Source organism: Parasteatoda tepidariorum, chromosome 9 (assembly GCF_982258835.1).
Source record: "Parasteatoda tepidariorum strain Cologne lab strain chromosome 9, Ptep-v5.0, whole genome shotgun sequence".
NCBI classification, from domain to species: domain Eukaryota; kingdom Metazoa; phylum Arthropoda; class Arachnida; order Araneae; family Theridiidae; genus Parasteatoda; species Parasteatoda tepidariorum.
The window spans coordinates 77,862,770-77,881,868 of record NC_141763.1 but is presented as its reverse complement, the minus strand read 5'-3'; the positions used below and the strand labels follow the sequence as shown (position 1 = coordinate 77,881,868).

Below are 19,099 nucleotides of genomic sequence, written 5' to 3'. Positions count from 1 at the left end.
TGAAGGAAGAAGAAGCTCTTCCCAACACATGCACTTTCCACGTTTTTACTACTACAGAGTACGTATTCGTACTAATACGTGATGTATTTTGTGAGTACCGTATTGAGATCACGAGATTAGAAAGGTTCGTTTCATATGTGATACTGTGATTCGTGAAAATCCGCAAGATCACGTTCCTGAAGGGGTTAAAAAAGTATAGCTGAAAAAAATCATGTCTGGTTTTAAAAAACTGTTTCTCTTTTTTTTATTTTTAAGTTTGGATTTTGGCAAAGAATCATTCTTTAGTCTATTATGCACTGTATAACTTCAGAAATTCATTGATTTAAAACGTTTATGTATAGCTTTAGTAAATAGCTTTAAAAATAGTTTTTTTTCTTCTTTTTTTTTTGAAAAGTTGTTGCATTTTTAATTTTAGCTTTCCCGATTTAATTTGTTTATATTTTATTAAATTTTTGATTGCGAAGCATCATTCATAAATCTATTACCTTTTAGGAAAGATGAAAAATAATTGTTCTGCTCCTTAGAAGGGCAGAAATAGCATATGATTACTTTAAATGCTTATGATTTTTTTTCCTCTTTTCAAAGATTAAAGGCAATCATTTAGTTTTGGATTTTGGCGCTGTATGCTGTGTTTTTGCCTATTTGAATTAGATTTCTATTCATATTTATTTATTTAATTTTAGAGCTAATGAAAATCAATTTAAAAAAAGCAAATATCTTTTGAAGGAAATTCTGGGCAAAAATAAAAATGTTTTTGTTTTTTAAAAAAAAAATTTCTTCTGAAGACAAGCAAGCGCGTAATACTAAATAACCATTCAGAAATGGCTACAGAAGCCGAAATCAGGGAAATAAAAACCATATAGTTAAGGAAGTAGTATATTTAAAATTTGATTTCTCAGTAACTATTCAACCGATTTCGCTTGAATTTTGTATTTTGTTATGTAAAATTATATGCTTTAAAATGATTTAAAAATTGTATACCTTGCAATTCAAAATTGTATCGAATATTAATAAATAAAATAATAAAAAAAATAAAAAATATTTACTAAAATTTATTTTTTGCATGGATTTATCTTTGGATAAACGAATTATAGAACTGTGTGCAAAAATGTTTCAATTCTCTTAAAAAGTTTTTGAGATACGGCGTGATAATCAAAAAGTTCTTTTTAATTTTTTCTTTATTTCCAATGAGCTGCACAATCAGTCTTCCCAATGAGCAGACCTAGTGCGTTCTCCAGAAGTGGCATCCACTCCTTCAGGACCACCACAATGGGTGAGATACCGTTGGCCATGTTAATTTGAACGTCTAGTTTCTGCCAAACTAGATGGCAGCACCGAGACTCTGTTTGGATGCTAAAGTGCACTAGGGATTCAATTTTGCCGGAAATGCCAAGAGCCAATAAGGCACTCCAGGGATCTTTTACATGCCGCATAATCATACGACATGGCCGCTGAGGATCCCGAAAATCCGATGTCTGGGCCGGGAATCGAACCCGCAGACTTGGGCTCAGAAGGCCGATGACAAACCAACTGCGTCACCCAGCCAACATACGCAAGAAGTAAAATTAACATTAATGGGTTCAAACTTAGGATCGCTCTCCTGACCAAACTATGCGAACCATATTTCCCAGATTCTTATTTATTTATTTTTTAATTGAGATTGTAGTTGAGATTAAAATTGAGATAAATATTTTTCTATTATAGAATAACCATTAATATAATAAAACGTTTTAAACGACACTTTAAATACTAAACTTATACAAAAATATTTCGGACTCACTGTTTCTTGTATGTACGAACTAAGAGTTAAACACACGATTCTAACAAAATGGGGCTTTTTATTTTTATTGTAATTTATATGAAGTCATAAAGCAAGTACCCAAAAGAGATGGATGACGTAAGACATCGTTTAAGCACGTGTATATTACAATTAGTAAAACTTATATCCTTTCTTCTCTAATTGTTAGAAAAATACACTAAATTTTAACAGGATGCTTAAAATTGCTCAAAGTAACTGGTTAAAATTAAATGTTATATTGTTTTTTATGTCATAACTGAAAAAATTGGCCTAATCCCAAATTTTGTAAGCATTATAATTTTCCTTTCCGACTTTTTTTTATTACTAAAGTTTTAAATTATAGGATTACGCCTGCGCAAAACCAAATTTAAGATATCCCCTCATTGTTTTATTGTTTTCAGCACTGTACGAAACAAAATAACCTTACAAAAGTGCTTGAATATGAAACTTACTCAATGTTGGTTTCAAAAGTTTTCCAAGTGTTCTAACAACAGATATTTTTTGTACATCTAATAGATAAGTTAAGGGTATATATATGAGTAAAATTCATGTAATTTTCTAAGTTTATTTACGTAAAGTTTATTACGTATACTTTACTTATCGAATGATAACAACAAATAGTATAAAACTAATAGATATATATATATATATATATATACACAGTCCAGTCACATTAATGTGACCACCACCTATTTTCGACGTCAACGTGAAATAACCAATCACAGAAAGCAGGTGGCAGCACATTACAGTGGAGTGTATGTATAGGATGTCCTAGGGCATCGGAAAGCATTTCAATCGTTGACGTAATGCAGAAGCGTAGTGATTTATCCGACGTCAAAAAGGGCATGATTATGGGCTTTTCAGAAACGGTTAATTTTGTGAACTGTTTGAGTGCCGCCGTGGTAAAAGTATACCATGTATGGCAAAATGGCACTCTTCAAAATAAGCAGCGTGGCACATGTGGTGCACCACGGGCTATAGATGACAGAAGCGAGCGAAAGATGTGTTCAGGCGAATAGACGTGCAACTGTTGAGCAACTGACCGCCCAGATGAACCAAGGGGCCACCAAGAGTGTATCCTCAATAACTTTTCAGCAAACGTTGCTGCTCATGGGCCACAGCAGCAAACCCCTGGTTAATGCACCTATGCTGACTGCTGTTCATCGGCGACGAAGGCTGGAATTTGCACGCCACTACCGCAATTGGACGTCCACAGAGTGAAGACAGGTGGCTTTTTCCGATGAATCACGTTTTATGCTCCATCGGACAGATGGACGTTGGCGTATACGGCGTGAAACGTCTGAAAGCGAACACCCTGCAACAATTGTCGGAAGGATCCAGGCTGGAGGAGCGAGCATTATGGTTTGGGGAATGTTTTCCTGGCATTCACTGGGTGCACTCATCATTGGGGAAGACACGATGGATCATCACAAGTACGCATCTGCCCTTGCGGACCATGTCCACCCCTACATGCGAATGATTTTTCCTCAGAATGATGGCATCTACCAGCAGGACAATGCGAGGTGTCATACAGCTCGGAAGTGTAAGTGCGTGGTTCGAAGAGCACCAGGATGAATTTACCGTACTCCCCTGGCCAGCAAACTCACCGGATTTAAACCCAATCGAGAATATGTGGGACCACCTGGATCGGGTTGTTCGCGCCATGGATCCTCAACCGCGTAATCTAGCGCAGCTGGCCACGTCACTGGAATCGGCATGGCTCAACATCCCAGTGAATATCTTCAGAAATCTATTTCACTCTCTTCCTGCCCGTTTCGCAGCGGTCCGCTCTGTCAAAGGTGTTTATTCAGGCTTTTGACAGGTAGTCACATTAATGTGACTGGACTGTGTATATATGTTACGGTGAATGACCGAAATCGGTGATTGTTGACTTTCACCGGTGAATGTTGACAATCACATAGTCGCTTTGGTGAATGTCCGAAATATTTATTACATTCAATTTGATATGAATTTATTCGTGGATATAATTACATTTATTCGATATTTTAATACTTACTGACGATAGATCAGAAGAAGCATCAGTGTTTGGAGTATCGGGCCATACATTCACATTTGACCGGTATACATTTTCTCGGTATACCCTACACTGATGTTTTTTTAAGGCTAAGTGCCACTGCCCGGTATACCCTACACTGATGTTTTTTTAAGGTCAAGTGCCATTGCCCGGTATATATTTGCCCGATACTCTAAACACTGATGTTTCTTCTAATCTATCGTCAGTGAGTATTAAAATATAGAATAAATATAAATATATCAAATAAATATAATCCCACATATCCTATAAAGATGGATAGGAAGAATTAACTTCTAATATTGTCTAAATCTTAGGAAAGCGTTTAATTTAATTGTTCTATTACAATTCAAAAGAGTGCTGTTAGTTATGAAAAATGAATAACGTTTCTTTTCCTTCATTTATTAAAATAAAAACTGCTTTGATCCTAGTATTAGTTATGGTTTTACAATCAAATCCGTGCTTCGCTCGTTGACAGGCTGTAGTAGCGCTATCCTTTTTAATCCGATTTGTTTCAAATTTCAGAAACTTCATTTATTTCTGTATTTTCCATTTTACGTATATAATTTTTTTTATCAAACTAATATATTAAATGCAAAATGTCCTAAAATTCAGGGATTAACAATTAATTCTTCAAAAACTATAAACGGAATTTTAAAAAACGGTGCCATCTGAAGAAAAAACAACATTGTTGTACATTGCGCAAGAAGAAAAAAAAGGATTACCCTAGATCAGTGTTTCTTAGCCTTCTTGGTGTAATGAACCCCTTTTAAAATTTTTTAAGAAGTCACGGACCACCCAATGTGAAAAAAATTATTGTAAAAAACATCAACTATTAGAAAACATTCAATTTTATAATTTTAATAGTATTCAAAATTTTTAAAATTTAAATTTTTAATGTGATGGTTGCTGCTGCTTTTCCTTAATTAATAAATTGGATTGGGGGATGGTGTTCGACAAAGCAACGCGCATATCATGCTCAACATTCAATCGATTTCGATATTTTGATTTTATTGTCACAAGTGTGGAAAATCCCGCTTCGCAAAGATTCACTGTAGCAAATGGAATTATAGCTGCCATAGCTCGCTTTACAAGCAATGGGTAGGCTTCCAGACGATTTTTTAAGTAACGAAATCAACAAGAACGTATTTTCTCAGAATAAGCATATCATTTTTTCGACGAATTTGGATTTCTGACCCCCAAAATATAGCGGGTAGTAGCAATCTGAGAAATACGGTCCCAATAGTTTGGTGGTCAGGAGAACATTTCTAATGCTTGACCCCTTAATGCTAATTCTATTTTTTGTATATTTCGTAATATCTCGAATCCAAAGATAATTCCAAGCAAAAAATAAACTTTCAGTGAATATTCATAATTTTTTTATTATTTTATGTAATAATAGACAAAACAATTTTGAACTGAGTATAAAGGTGTACAATTTTTTATATCATTTTGAAGAATGTAATTTTACTTGGCAAAATGTCGAGTAGTTCCTGAGAATTCAACTTTTATAAATTTAGTATGAGTAAAATTCGATTTCTTAGGAACTATTTGACTTATTATGTTCAAACTTTGTATACTGCCATCTAAAATTATATTGTTAAAGATTATTTAAAAATGTGGGTATCAAAGGAATATAAAATTTTTTTGGCTATTATTAAATAAAATAATAAAAAATAATAATTTATAAAAGTTATTTTTTGCATAATGCATAAATAAACGAATTTTATAATCATGAGAAATTTTTTTTTAATTCACTTAAAAATTCCCCCGACATATGATGAATTAAGAAAAAAATAGAATTAACATCAAGAGGTCCAAACTTTGAGCTGCTTTATTGCCCAAAGTATTGGGGCCATATTTCCCAGACTGTTTATCTTGAGAAAGTGCATTTTTGTCTATAATTTCGTAACTTAAATTATCGTTTGCTCTAATTAAATAGAATACTTGAGGTCATCTCCTCAGAACAATAACAATGAGTCCTAAAACGTGATGATCTCGATATTGAACTATAAGTTATTCAGGGTAGTACAAAGTTTCTTCCATTCCCTTTTTTTGCTCTCTGTACTTGGTGTTAAGCTTATAACTGAAAATTGTAGGAGCTCTAGTGCTTGCAGACATGAAAAACGTCCATTTGAGGAACGTTCTCGTATGTTTTCATAAAAATATTTCAACCATGGGTGCATTAATGATAAAAGCTCTTATTTGTACGAATTTTGACTTAAGCCTTTGAAACAGATAACGTCGAGTTGAACTATGTAAAAAAACTTTTTTTTATAAAATTTCTTTGTGATTGTTTCATCTTAAGTTGTGTTGTTACTCAGTTACGCTGATCTTCATGTTATATTAATGAATGCAGGGTCCGCGATAAAGATTTCAACTTAGTAACCAGTAACTTAGCTAAATATCAAAAGTATTCACCAATTTTTGAAAGTCAACGCCAAATGTAAATCTTAACTATTTCTTATGATTTTACGGTAGTTTGTCTCAGGCTTATGTTATTTGAACCCAATTCTAATTGGTAATGCAGCGCATTTACCGGAAATAACTGAAATCGAATTTTAAAAAAAACTGATTTGTTAAGAAAATTCGTTTTGACGTAATTTTGAGGATCGAGTTAAATATATATTTTTCTTTCCAGTGGAAGAAATCATTCGTCAATACTTTTTCCAAGACTTATTTTTATTCGATAAATTGGCAATTTTATGGCATATGTAATGTTCCCATAACAAATCAATACCTCTGGGGGTACTGGATTGGAGATCGATCGTTCTCAGATTCAGGTCAAAATTACGATCTGTGGATGAATGGGTCCGTCCTATAAACGGGCGTGACGAATGATGTGACAGAAGTCGAATTCTTGGCCCTAGATGGCGCCACTGGAAAACAAGAACAATCGCCCTCCCTCTGCCTAAACAGGCATACGCCAACAACAACAACATGGCATATGTAACGGTGACAAATGCTTAGAGCGGGCCCCGGAATGTTGTATTAATTTCGATGTAGAAATTAGTTTTTTTATATATTAAAAAACGAAATTAGACTATGAAAGTATTTCAACGCTTAAATTTCAAAAGGAGCAAAGTGTACTCAGAAAAGTATTTACTTCAATAACTATTTTTTTTCCATTTAAAAAATTAACATTGCATTATGCATAAATCAGATAGTTTATTTACAAGGACAGGCTTTGTTCACTCTTTCTCCTTTGGGATTTACACAGTAGCACCTTCCAAAGCTTGAATATTGCTGAGCAGAATATGTACCATCTGCGTTACACGATGGAACGGGATAGTCTTGAACACCCTGTTTAACTGAAAGTTTAAGAAAGTAAGGTTATGTCTAGATATAAAAAAGAGAAAAAAATTCTTCATTAATGGATGAAGAATGCACAATTCATAAAATAAAAAAGATATCACCCTGAACACCTTTTGTTTTAACTGTAGGGAATCTACCACTACAAAATTATAATTACAATTCACTGGCATGCAAGATGTGTTAACTCGATTCTATGATGGGGTACCTTTTCATAGATGAAGTTTGACATGGTCGAAAGCTACTATCCCCACATTGGTGGTGACCTTCGGACGTGATGTGAACACGCCTACCTTGGCAGTAACGCTCACTTCGATCTGAACGCACCTACTTCGATGGATGGTCCACATTGAACAGTTGACTTGCTACTTGTGACTGCGACATCGTCCTCCTCACGCTGTTGCTTCTCAGTCTCGATCTCTCACAACGTTGGCCTGTATGCACTCGACTGCTAAGGGCAACACAGGAGCGACTACAACCGTGAAGTTGATACACCTCTCACATTCAGCACTCAAAAAGACGGTGATCTTAATACAGCTCTCGCGACTTCTCCCAAAACAGCAATAAATCAACTAGTGGTATTCTTTCATCGCATTCCATCACATATATAATTCTGGTGGGGGAGTACTGTAGGGAATTTAGCAGTACAGAATTACAATTCACTAGTATATAAGACGTGTTAACTCGATTCTATGATGGGATACCTTTTCATATATGAAGGTTGACATTGTCTGTAACTACTCTCCCCACATAATAAACGGATTCCTTATGAACAAACTGCTATCTCAAGTATTCTAATTAATTAGGATTAATTGGCGCCAGGGGTGATTGTGGGGTGACTTCATTATGAAACCCTATTTTTTATTGCAGATTTAAATTTTCCAGAAAAAAGTTGCCCTATAACTCAATTAGGGTTATAGGGTAACCCTAATTGAGTTATAGGTATTGAGGTATAGGTCATTTTGCTTCACAGATGACGCTGTAACCCCGAAAATTAAAAAGGGGGTACAAACTGCTTAAAATGGTGGTCACTAAAAAATAAAAAGAACTTTTTTTTTCCTAAATAATTAATAAAATATTTTTCTGATATTTGTCTTCTTAGTCTTAGCTAAATCTCAAAATGCGCCATTTTAAACAACTTTCATTCCATTTAGCTTTTATCTCTTTACAACGACATCTGTGAAGCAAACAGTATTAACCTACAACTCAAAAGGGTCACTCATTTCTTGAAAATCCAAATCTACAATAAAAATAGTGGTTCATATTTCAGATTTCAAATTGGCCCCCATCCCACCCCCGGGTGGGTAAAGATCGACTTTGGTAGCATTTTGATAGCTTTTAAAAAATATTGAATATGTCTAATTTCACGTTTTGACACGATGTATATTTTGTGAGGTAATTGGCTGTTTCTAAATTTGTTACGCTGCGTATGTACTTTAGTATCATTTTTAATATGAAGTTAAAAAAAAAGAAACACATGAGTTCCAGTATCGTCAGAAAATACATTTCTCGAAAGAAAACAAGTAGGGGAGAGTCGGGTAGCCCCGCTCGCTTAAGGAGTATTGCTTATATTTCTGTATAATACTGAGTAATAATCAACATTTTTGTATGTTTCTATTGTTTTATCATCCAATTAAATAATGCAAAAAGAATAAACCAAAAAAAGAATAATTAAACTTAAAAAAATGGAAATTTAAAAAAACATGTTTTTCAGCTCTTCTCAAAATGTGTCGGGTAACCCCGCCCAGTTACAAAAATTGTGTTTTTTGGCTATTTTTTCAGGTGTAAATGAGAATGACCAATGTATTGACAATAGATAAACCTCATTTATCATTTTTGTCACAAGATTATTTTATTTATTACATATTTATATACTTTTAGTGAATTCTATCATTTAATAACAACAAATGTCATACTTTTTATCATTATTAATGTATATTAATGTATTATAATATTAATATATATTTACGTTCAATATTTAACGAAAATAATTTAATTTAAGTAGCAATAATTAATAACAATAGTTGTTTTTCAATATAAACTTATTTGGTTGATCTCTTCTTATAAACTTAATCTAAAATACTTCTTATAAAATTACAAATTCACTTTGTATTTTGATTGCATTCAAATGCTTTTGTAGATTGATTTGTTCACAAATAAACGAAAATAAATAAGTAAGCAAATAGCTTATCATAATATTTATGATTTCTTGATATTAAATTTAATTTTTTTTTTTTTTTTTTTTTTTTTTTTTTTAATAACGGCAGGCACTGAACTTTTCGTTCTTCGCCATAGAAGATGCCGGAATTGTTGCTCATTTAGCGTTACCCAGTGGGCACCTGTGAACCAAAGTCACGGAGGCGAGCAACGTTACCCACGCCATACTGCCACAAACCCGTTCATAGGGTGGGCCACATTCACTCATTCACACAACAGAAGACAACACAGAGAGAGAAACATCCATGCCCAGAGCGGGATTCGAACCCGCGGCCATTGGCTCCGCAGTCAGACACGCTAACCACTCGGCCACCTGGCCGGCATTAAATTTAATTTGGATACATCAATAACATTTTAAAAATATTTAATTTTTCATTTTTAAGTATATAAATGTATGTTTCATATAATATTAAAACATATATTTGTCGTTAAAAATGCATATAACATTCAAATTTGAGGCAATAAAATAATAATCTTTGCAACCGTACATTTATCGACGAAATAAAATTGGGCGGTGATACCCGACATTCATGTGAGCGGGGTCCAATTTTTTTGTAAATTTGTAATTTCTCGAAAAATTTTTTGCATACAAACTTCTTTCTTTGTGCAAATTAAACTTAGACTACATACTTTAATGCTGTATGTATAGAAAAAATTATTTATTAAAATGAAGTTTAATCGAAACATTCAACCAATTTTTCTTAATTTCATGACTACTGTATTCAACATATCTTCAAAACTATTGTTTACCATGTTACCAGCAGCATAAATACTTGAAACTTTGAAAACAATCTTTTTTTAATGTAACAATTAATGTCAGATGGCCCATTGACTTGAAAAAATATTCTATACATATGAAATTGACAGTGGGCGGGGGTACCCGCTGGGCGGGGCTACCCGACTCTCCCCTACCAGTAAATACTATCAAAAGATATTTACAAATTCCTTCAAATTTCGAGGATTTAAAGATTTGTAGGATAATTTTAAAAATATGTAGAAAATTTATTTCATAAGCAAATACGTGGAAAGTTGTAAATGAATAATTATGATTAATAAATATTAAAATAGAATATGTCTAAAAATGTAAGAAATGGAGTTTTATTTTTCATTCACAGCTCAAGGCTAGCATTAAATTTTGCTTTAAATTCTTTATCATCCATAGAAAGGTTTTATGAAAAAAAATCCCTTCAACTTAAAAATAATATTACTTACTCATTTTTTGCGCTTCTGCCAGTCGTTTTTTACAACTTTCGGCCTTCAAAACAGCAAACAAGCAAGCAATTAATACAAGGAATCCGTAAAACTTCATTTTTCCTCTAAAATCAATAGAACGCTAATTAACCAAATTACTAAAATAAAACTTTTTCCAAAAAAGATTCTTTAAAGAGAAAAGAATAAAATAAAATAATTCTGAAGTCTCCTTTAGCATCTTGCTTTGGATTTTCGATTGTATATTAAATTTCAGTTATTTCGATTTATTTGCCATGGTAGAGAATCATTCCTCTATCTATAATGAAGTATAAACGGCTTTAACCCTTTATCAGGACTGGCTGAAGGAAGAAAAAGAGCTTCCCAACACATGCACGCTCCAAGTTTATTCTACTAAATAGTACGTATTCGTACTAATATTCGTATTCGAACTAAGCAAATATCATATTGAGATCACAACGAGAATTAGAAAGATTCATTTCATATCTGCTTGAAGATCCGCGTAATCATGTTCCTGAAGAGGTTAAAAGTGTATGGCTTTATTTATTTATTTTTAAAATCATTCTTTAGTGTATTATACAATATACAACTTCAAAAATGCTTGGATTTAAAAAAGTTTATATATGGCTTCAGTAAATTTAGTAAATAGCTCTGAAACACACACAAACATACATATATATATATATATATATATATATATATCAAAAATTTTCTTTGTTTTATCTTCAAAATAAGGATAAAACAAAGAAAAATTATAGACATATGAAAAAAAAGGGGGGAATAATAATTAAAAAAAATGACAAAAAAATGATTAAAAAAACAAACAAAAAGGTATGAAATTTTATTTAAAAAAACCGGAAAAAAAGATATAATCTTTTCATCAGCCCACACGATTATATCCGCAAAAAAGAGTGCTTTCTGATATCGTATCAATATAGTGATTTTTTTTTAGTGCTCCTCACACTATTGTATTAATATATTTTGCTTTGGCTATATCGTATCAATATGGCCAAAGCAAAATATATTAATACAATAGTGTGAGGAGCACTCAAAAAAAGTTTTTTTTTTTTTTTTACAAAAATTACAACAAATAAAATAGAACACGATAAGTAAAAATAACGCTTAAAAACAGAAAATAAAATAAAAAGTATAAAACATAAGTTATAAAGCGAGTAATGAAATCAGATGTATTTACATGAACGGGAAATTTTTCAAGAATGATTTAAAAATGTTTTCGCAACAAGATTGCCAGATTACAAAATATGAAAACAAAAGCCCAAATTGAGTGTAACTAGAGGGTTTTAAAGTGCCGTTATTACTGCATTGCCCGAAATGGATTTGCACTTGGAAAAATTAATGAAGAAATTTTTAGTAAATAATTTGCCCGAATAATTGGCACGGATTTGCCCGAAATGGATTTGCCCATGGAAAAATTGTATAAATTAATTAAGAAACTTTTAGTAGAAAATTTTAGCCACGGATTCGCCCGAAATGGATTTGCACATGGAAAAATTATACAAATTAACAAAGAAATTAGATATCATCGCAAGATCTAGGACAGCACAGAGTGAAAATTTTTTGGCACTGGAAAAATCAGCTAGAAAAATTAACTTAAGAGTGAATGTGGAGAAAACAAAATATATGTATTGTGGTACAATGGAAACCATCCCTAAATTGTTTAAAATAGATTCTTTTAAATTTGAATCTGTAAAAAATTTTACTTATCTAGGATCAGAAATAAACTATCAAAATGACATCAATCCTGAAATCAGAAAAAGAATAATCGTAGCCAATCGCTGCTTCTATGGTTTATGATCATTATTGAAATCTCACTTAATAAAAAGAAAGACTAAGATCTTACTTTATAAGGTATTAATCAAGTCAGTTTTGACTTCAGAGACATGGACTTTAACAAAAAGGGAAGAGAAGTTATTAACAACCTTCGAAAGAAAGGTCCTAACCTACGAACCATCTTTGGCCCTATACTCGATAACGACAACTGGAGGAAAAGATATAATTTTGAAATATATAGGATCTTTGATGGCGATGATATCATTAAATCTATTAAATTTAGCAGAATGAGATGGACCGGGCATGTAGTGAGAATGAGCCCAGAACGAACAACATTGAGAGTCTCTAATGCAACCACCTCCAATAAAAGGCCAAGAGGAAGGCCCAAAAAGAGACGGAAGGACTGTATGGATGAGGATTTTGCCATCCTAAAAGTAAAGAACTGGAAAACAATTGCTGGGAGAAGGGTAGAATGGGAAAAGCTTCTGAGGAAGGCCCAGGCTCACAAAGGGCTGTCGTGCCAATGCTGATAATGAACAAAGAAATTATTTAGTAAATAAATTTGGCAATGGATTTACCCGAAATGGATTTGCACATGGGAAAATTATATAAATTAACAAAGAAAATGTTTAGTAAATATATCCACAAAAATATACGATTAATTCAATGATTTTGTATAAAATTTTATTACTTTAGTTGGGTATCCATTGTTTTTTATTAAATTTTGAAAGAGTTTATCGATTTGTTTTCTGGATAAATAAATATTGCTACATATTCTTTTAATTCTGTTCATTTCATTAAAAGTGGTATTTAAATAGATGCTCGTAGAAACATTAGAATTCCAAGTAATTAGTTTATTAATATTAAAATTAAAATCATTTCTTTTATCGTATAAATCAACAAAGCAGACATTATATATATATATATATATATATATATATATATATATATATATATATATATATATATATATATATATATATATATATATATATATATATATATATATATATATATATATATATATATATATATATATATATATATATATATATATATATACATACACAGGGTGATTCTAAAAAGATGGGCAAATTTTTAGGAAGTGATAGTACACACCCAAGCAAACAATTTTTATCAAAGAATGCATGGTCGAAAACAAAACGCTAAACCGCTAGAGGGCGTCAAAGTTTATGTTCTTATATGAGGCAAAAACACATAAAGAACGATGAAGTTAAGTTATAAAAGCAAATTTAATGGTATGTGATTACAATAAGTGTTCAAAACAGTGGCCGACAGCGGCTATGCACACAGTACAACGGCGAAGAAAAGATAGGCGAGCATTCTGAAACACACCAGGCATATAACAAACTTTCCCTGCAGCGGTCGAAAGCTTGGCGACAAGTTCTTCTGCAGATTCAATGGGATTATCATACAAAGGAGCCTTCAGCTGTCCCCACAAAAAGAAATCGAGGCATAAAATAATTCAGATATATTCCTCAGAAGCTTGATTTGGACTTTCGGTTTCATTTGTAAACTTCCGGCCAGATCATTACTTTCTTTTTATAAAAAATTTTTTTTAGTTATCTAAACCAGTGTTCCCAAACCCCTGGTCAGCGGACCGGTACCGGTCCGTGGATCAAATGGTACCGGGCCGCCCATTTCATTGAAACCAAATATAAATTCCTAGGTATATACCCCTAATTAAAAATATCTGTGTTTCATCAAAATTTTATTTATTTAAAAAAAAGGGGGCCCCCGAAGGTAGTGACGTTAATTTTTTAATGTTTGTAATGCATCATTGTCTCCTATTAACCCTAGATAGAACCGTCTCATTGCAAAGAAACAAGCTCAGGGTTTTTATTGATTTTACGTTCTAGTAAGTAGAAATGTTAAATCACTTTATATTTACTTTTTGGTGTAACTGTATTTAATTTAAATACAATTAAATTAAAATTAATAATTTAAAATAATCTAAAATCTAAACAATCAACGTCCCCCCCCCCAGCGAACCGCGGTAAACTTATCAAATGTTGACAGGTCTGCAGTGATATAAAAATTGGAGAACACTGATCTAATCGCCATACAACAAAAGTTAATAAATTATTTCGATTTTTAATGTTTTTTAAATACTTTTATCACTTTTTTGCTTAAAAGAGTTTGTGATAAAATCGAATTAATATTAAAGCGGTAAATTGAAAATCGCGGTAATTGAGAGAAAAAAAGATCAAGTTAGGAATTAATCCCTTGTTAACTTATTCAAAACAGAAATTAAAACTCGTGTAGAACGAAACCTTTCAGACGCTTAAGATATATTATTTTAACATACTGGAAGTAGAAAATATTAAATTAATGAGTTAAGGAAAAATATTAACTTTAAAGTAATATTTTCTCACAAACCATAACATTATGAACAAATGATAATTGAAATTTTGGAATAAAACTATTCTTATCACATTCTCAGCTTATTTACAAACATTTTCGAATTTATTAAATGCTTCCGTTCAATTTTTATAATATACTTTTTTTTCTTTAATATATTTTTCATAATGATTTAATGAAGGAAACCTACTTTGCTTACAAAATCTAAAAAATGACAATTCGTGAAAGTTTCACAAGTTTATACGTTCACCCAGTCAATAAATTTAATAGAATATTATGGCAAATCGAACTTTCGGTAAGCAAAATATTAAAAACATAGAGACTTGAAAACTTAGCATTTCAAGGGTCACTTCCTTACTACAGTTATTGATTCGATTGTAAATCAAACCATAAAAATTACAAAATAATAAAAAAGAACTTTCCTTTCATATTACCTAATATAATATATACTTAGACTAACGTACAATAAAATATAAAATTTTGAAATGCAGTTTAAGTTCTAAATTTAGACAAAAAAAGCTTAGTCTTTGTACAAAATAAGTGCGAAACACTAGCATGTAACTAGGTGATATAGAGAAATTTTTCATTATGTTGTTAATTTATATTAAGCCATAAAACAAATATCCAAAAGCCATAAATCGCGCAGATGTTAGGTATATATTTTTATATATCTTTAAACTATTTTATTTCATAGCTTTAGAAAATTGATATTTGAAATTGGATTAGCAAAGATTAAAATTGAGATAAATATTTTTCTAGTTTAGAATAACCAACCTTTATTAAAGACAGTTTAAGCATTGAACTTACACAAAAGTATTTCAGACTCACTATTTCCTGTATGTACAAACTAAGAGTTAAACACAAGATTGTAACAAGATGAGGATTTTAATTCTTATTGTAATTTATATGAAGTCATAAAGCAAGTATCCAAAAGATATGGATGACGTAAGACATCGTTTAAGCACGCGTATATTACAGTAAAACTTTAAAACTATTTTATTTCATAACTTTAGGAAATTGGTAGTCTCCAGACTCGATAAATTGGCCAGAAATGTCTCAAATTTTGTATCGTTAATCGAGTTAGTACTGAACAGGGGAACAAAGGCATTTAGACATTTATATAAAAGCATGTAAAAATACCTTCTCGGATAAAAATTCACATTTTTAACAATTCAGTACTTCTAGTTATATCCTTGTTTTTCGTTATATTTTACAATCATTCGTTATGAAACCACGCTATTTTTTGATGAAACGCGAATTTGTAAATATTTGACGAAACGGTCATCCCACTCGTGTATCAATCTCAGTGCATTCTGGGAGCTCTCGTAGATTTTTTTAAATTATATTTTAAAACAGTTTGAAATGACGAGATGGTACAGGGCTCTCTTGTCAAGCAAGCTTTCCGGATTTGAGTTCTAGTGTTGACTGAGACTTATTTGTTTGTACTCTTCCTATTTCAGGTTGTATTACATAATCGAAATGTAACATGGATGTGATATATGCGTTGTGATGAAATTCATATCCTCAAATAAGTTGAGACAATTTTTTTTTGTCAGTTTGACAAAAGGTTTACTTAGAGCATTTCCAAGGTTTTGTCATTAAAAAGTTAAAAATTCGGTTTTTCAGATTATCCATTTTTTTACAACATAGGTAATATATTTTTAAAAGCAACTCCCTGTTCGAATTCAGCTTCAGCGAAAATATAATAATTATGATAACCTTGCTGTTTCTCATCTCCGAAATATCAATTTAGAGTTTGATCAAGTCCATGAATATCAGAAAATTCAAGAGGAAAAAAAAAAGAAGAGTTTCGGACAGCAAATTTTTTTTTCCCTTTGTCCAAGCAAGAATCAAGACATTTTAAACTATGAAGATTGATGCTTGAGGATGTTTGGAGAAAATCTCAAAGTCGAAATGTTGCTTGGATTAAATTTCGCGTAAAGAAAATCCTGCACCTTACCCAAATATTGTGTGAACGCAATATCTCCTACTTACAATAATTACGGAAGATATTCCACGAATGACCGACACACAATGTAATTATGAAGTATGAACACACACTCCTGCCTCAGACTACAGATTTTTAGAAAATATAATTTCGAACTCATCTCTATTTTAAATAATTTTTTGAATACTTTTATCTGTAAAATATGCAGACACACTCAGTCCCACCCTGTTTAAACACGACAACAATGATTTTTCATTGAGTAGTTCGAATTGTGGAATTAAAATAAACTCTTATGAGCTAGTTCATGGTACCAACAGAAAAAAACCGCGTAAATGAGAGAGACGCATTGAAAAAAAATCTGTTTAAAATTCAAAAACGCAACATGAATTGCAGTTAGAGTTTAATTAGAATGTTTTTAGAGATATGTTGATTTTTGAAATGGTTTTCTATTTACTGTAACTTTTCAAAAGACAAAATTTTTTAGACATATTTAATACTAATTTATCCCATATACTCATCCTATATATTTATCCTAATTACCTAATAATAATTTTAAAATAATCCATCATGGATGATTGACTGAATGTAAACAATAACGCAGAAATTTAGAAAACTTTCGGTGTATGCCTCCGCTTATGTTAAACTTACGGTGAACAGACTTAATATTCTAGGAAGCTTTATTATTGTAATTTGTGTTTAAATTCAAGCATAAAGTTTTACCATTCATAAAAGTTTTCTGTGATTTATAAATTCTAACAGGCCTTGAGCCTATAACAAATTTAAGAAAATTGATATCACAGCATAAATAAAGTGTAAGGTTTGTCATGTTTTGAGTGTTATCCCTTATTTGGCTATCTTTATGTAAAATAACACAGCTTGTTATCTTTGATAATCATATAGACAATCATTAATCTAATAATTACTAAAATATGTTAGGTTATTGGAATTATTATATTTGTACTGAAACATTAAAAAATAGTTAAATTTTTTTTTACTCATATTTAAAAATTTATCAATCATTGAGTTCGTAAATTAAAGAAATTTTAATGATGAATAACTGCTCCTAGATCTAAATAACCGCAAATAGATGGAATATATATATATATATATTGTTAGGAAGATTTCACCTAAACGCAGAAAAAAACAACGGTGCTCATGCTGTATTCCAAAACCATAAATTGTTAAAAGGCTAACTATAATATTTTCCCCTTATTTAGATCTAAATGAATACAAAAATTAATACAAAAGAGAAAAATATAAAAAAATATGTTTGAATAAAAATTCTGGGTCAAAAGGTAAAGGAAACATTTTCTAGAAGTTGACTTAAGAGAGCAGATTTTTATTAAAAAACATCTGGCAGCCAAAGTTACCCCAGTTGCAGGGAATCTCTGATCATTATGTTTTTGAATATTTACTAATACGGGAAGCAAATAAAATATATTTAAACATATACATTAAGCATACATGCACATACATACTTTAAGCCCATAACCAAGTCTAGAAATGTTTTCCTCTCTTCTCTAATAGTTAGAAAGGTACACTAAGTTTTAACTAGAAGGTTAAAATTGCTCAAAGTAACTGGTTAAAGTTAAATGTTATATAGTTTTTCATGTTACCACTGAAACATTTAGCATATTCACAAATTTTCCAAGCATTATAATTTTCCTTTCTGACCTTTTTTTTAAAAATAAGTAAAGCTTTAATTTATATAGTTGCGCCTGCGCAATACCAAGCTTAAAACATCTCCTCATTGTTTTATTGTTTGCAGCACTATACAATGCAAAATAACCTTACAAAAACACTTGAATATGAAACTTACTCAATGTTGCTTTCAAAAGTTTTCCAAGTATTGTAACAACTGATTTTTTTGTACGTATAAAAGATAAGTTAAGTGTATATATATGAAGAAAATGCACATAATTTTTTAAGTTTATTTACGTAAAGCAAACAAAATTCTGTTTAATCAGATGCTTATCACAAATTCTAAAAAAGCATTCAATCTAATATATTGCAATAAATAAGCAATAAAATTTATATATTCATTTGGTAGAGGTACGTTAAATTTTTTATCACGAATCATTTTAATATTTTGTAATAAGTTTGGAATGTAAAGTTTTAATATATAGAATTTTTAGAAAAAATATCTTTAATTATAATTTCCCGTTAAAATATGATCTAAGCAAATTTTTTTTTAAACCTGTGAATGATTTTAAAATTTATTACAGCATAATTATATAAATTTAATACTTTACTTATCGAATAATAAGAACTAATAGTACTTTTTAAATGTAGTGGAACTTTAAATCTCAATAAAAGATTTTAAGCATTACAAAATATTTTGAAATAAATATTTTCATTGACAAATATAAATTTAGAGTATTCATTTATCCGTGACCGAATATATATATAT

At 31.0% G+C, this 19,099-nt stretch overlaps 2 long non-coding RNA genes across 4 annotated transcripts in view; both read right to left on the bottom strand.

Annotated features, from left to right (window-relative positions):
• Nucleotides 1-19,099, bottom strand: part of LOC139426941 (uncharacterized) — an 84,956-nt gene that overhangs the window by 1,913 nt on the left and 63,944 nt on the right. The gene's annotated exons all lie outside the window — the stretch shown is intronic.
• Nucleotides 6,918-18,643, bottom strand: LOC139426930 (uncharacterized). 3 transcript variants are annotated; one of them, XR_011638054.2, is made up of 3 exons: nt 18,509-18,643; nt 10,572-10,675; nt 6,918-7,141 (listed from the first exon to the last, which is right to left on the bottom strand). It is a non-coding gene; the product is annotated as an uncharacterized LOC139426930 (long non-coding RNA). The 3 variants fall into 3 exon arrangements; XR_015429356.1 differs by lacking the exon at nt 18,509-18,643 and adding an exon at nt 18,168-18,345; XR_015429357.1 differs by lacking the exon at nt 18,509-18,643 and adding an exon at nt 15,549-15,680.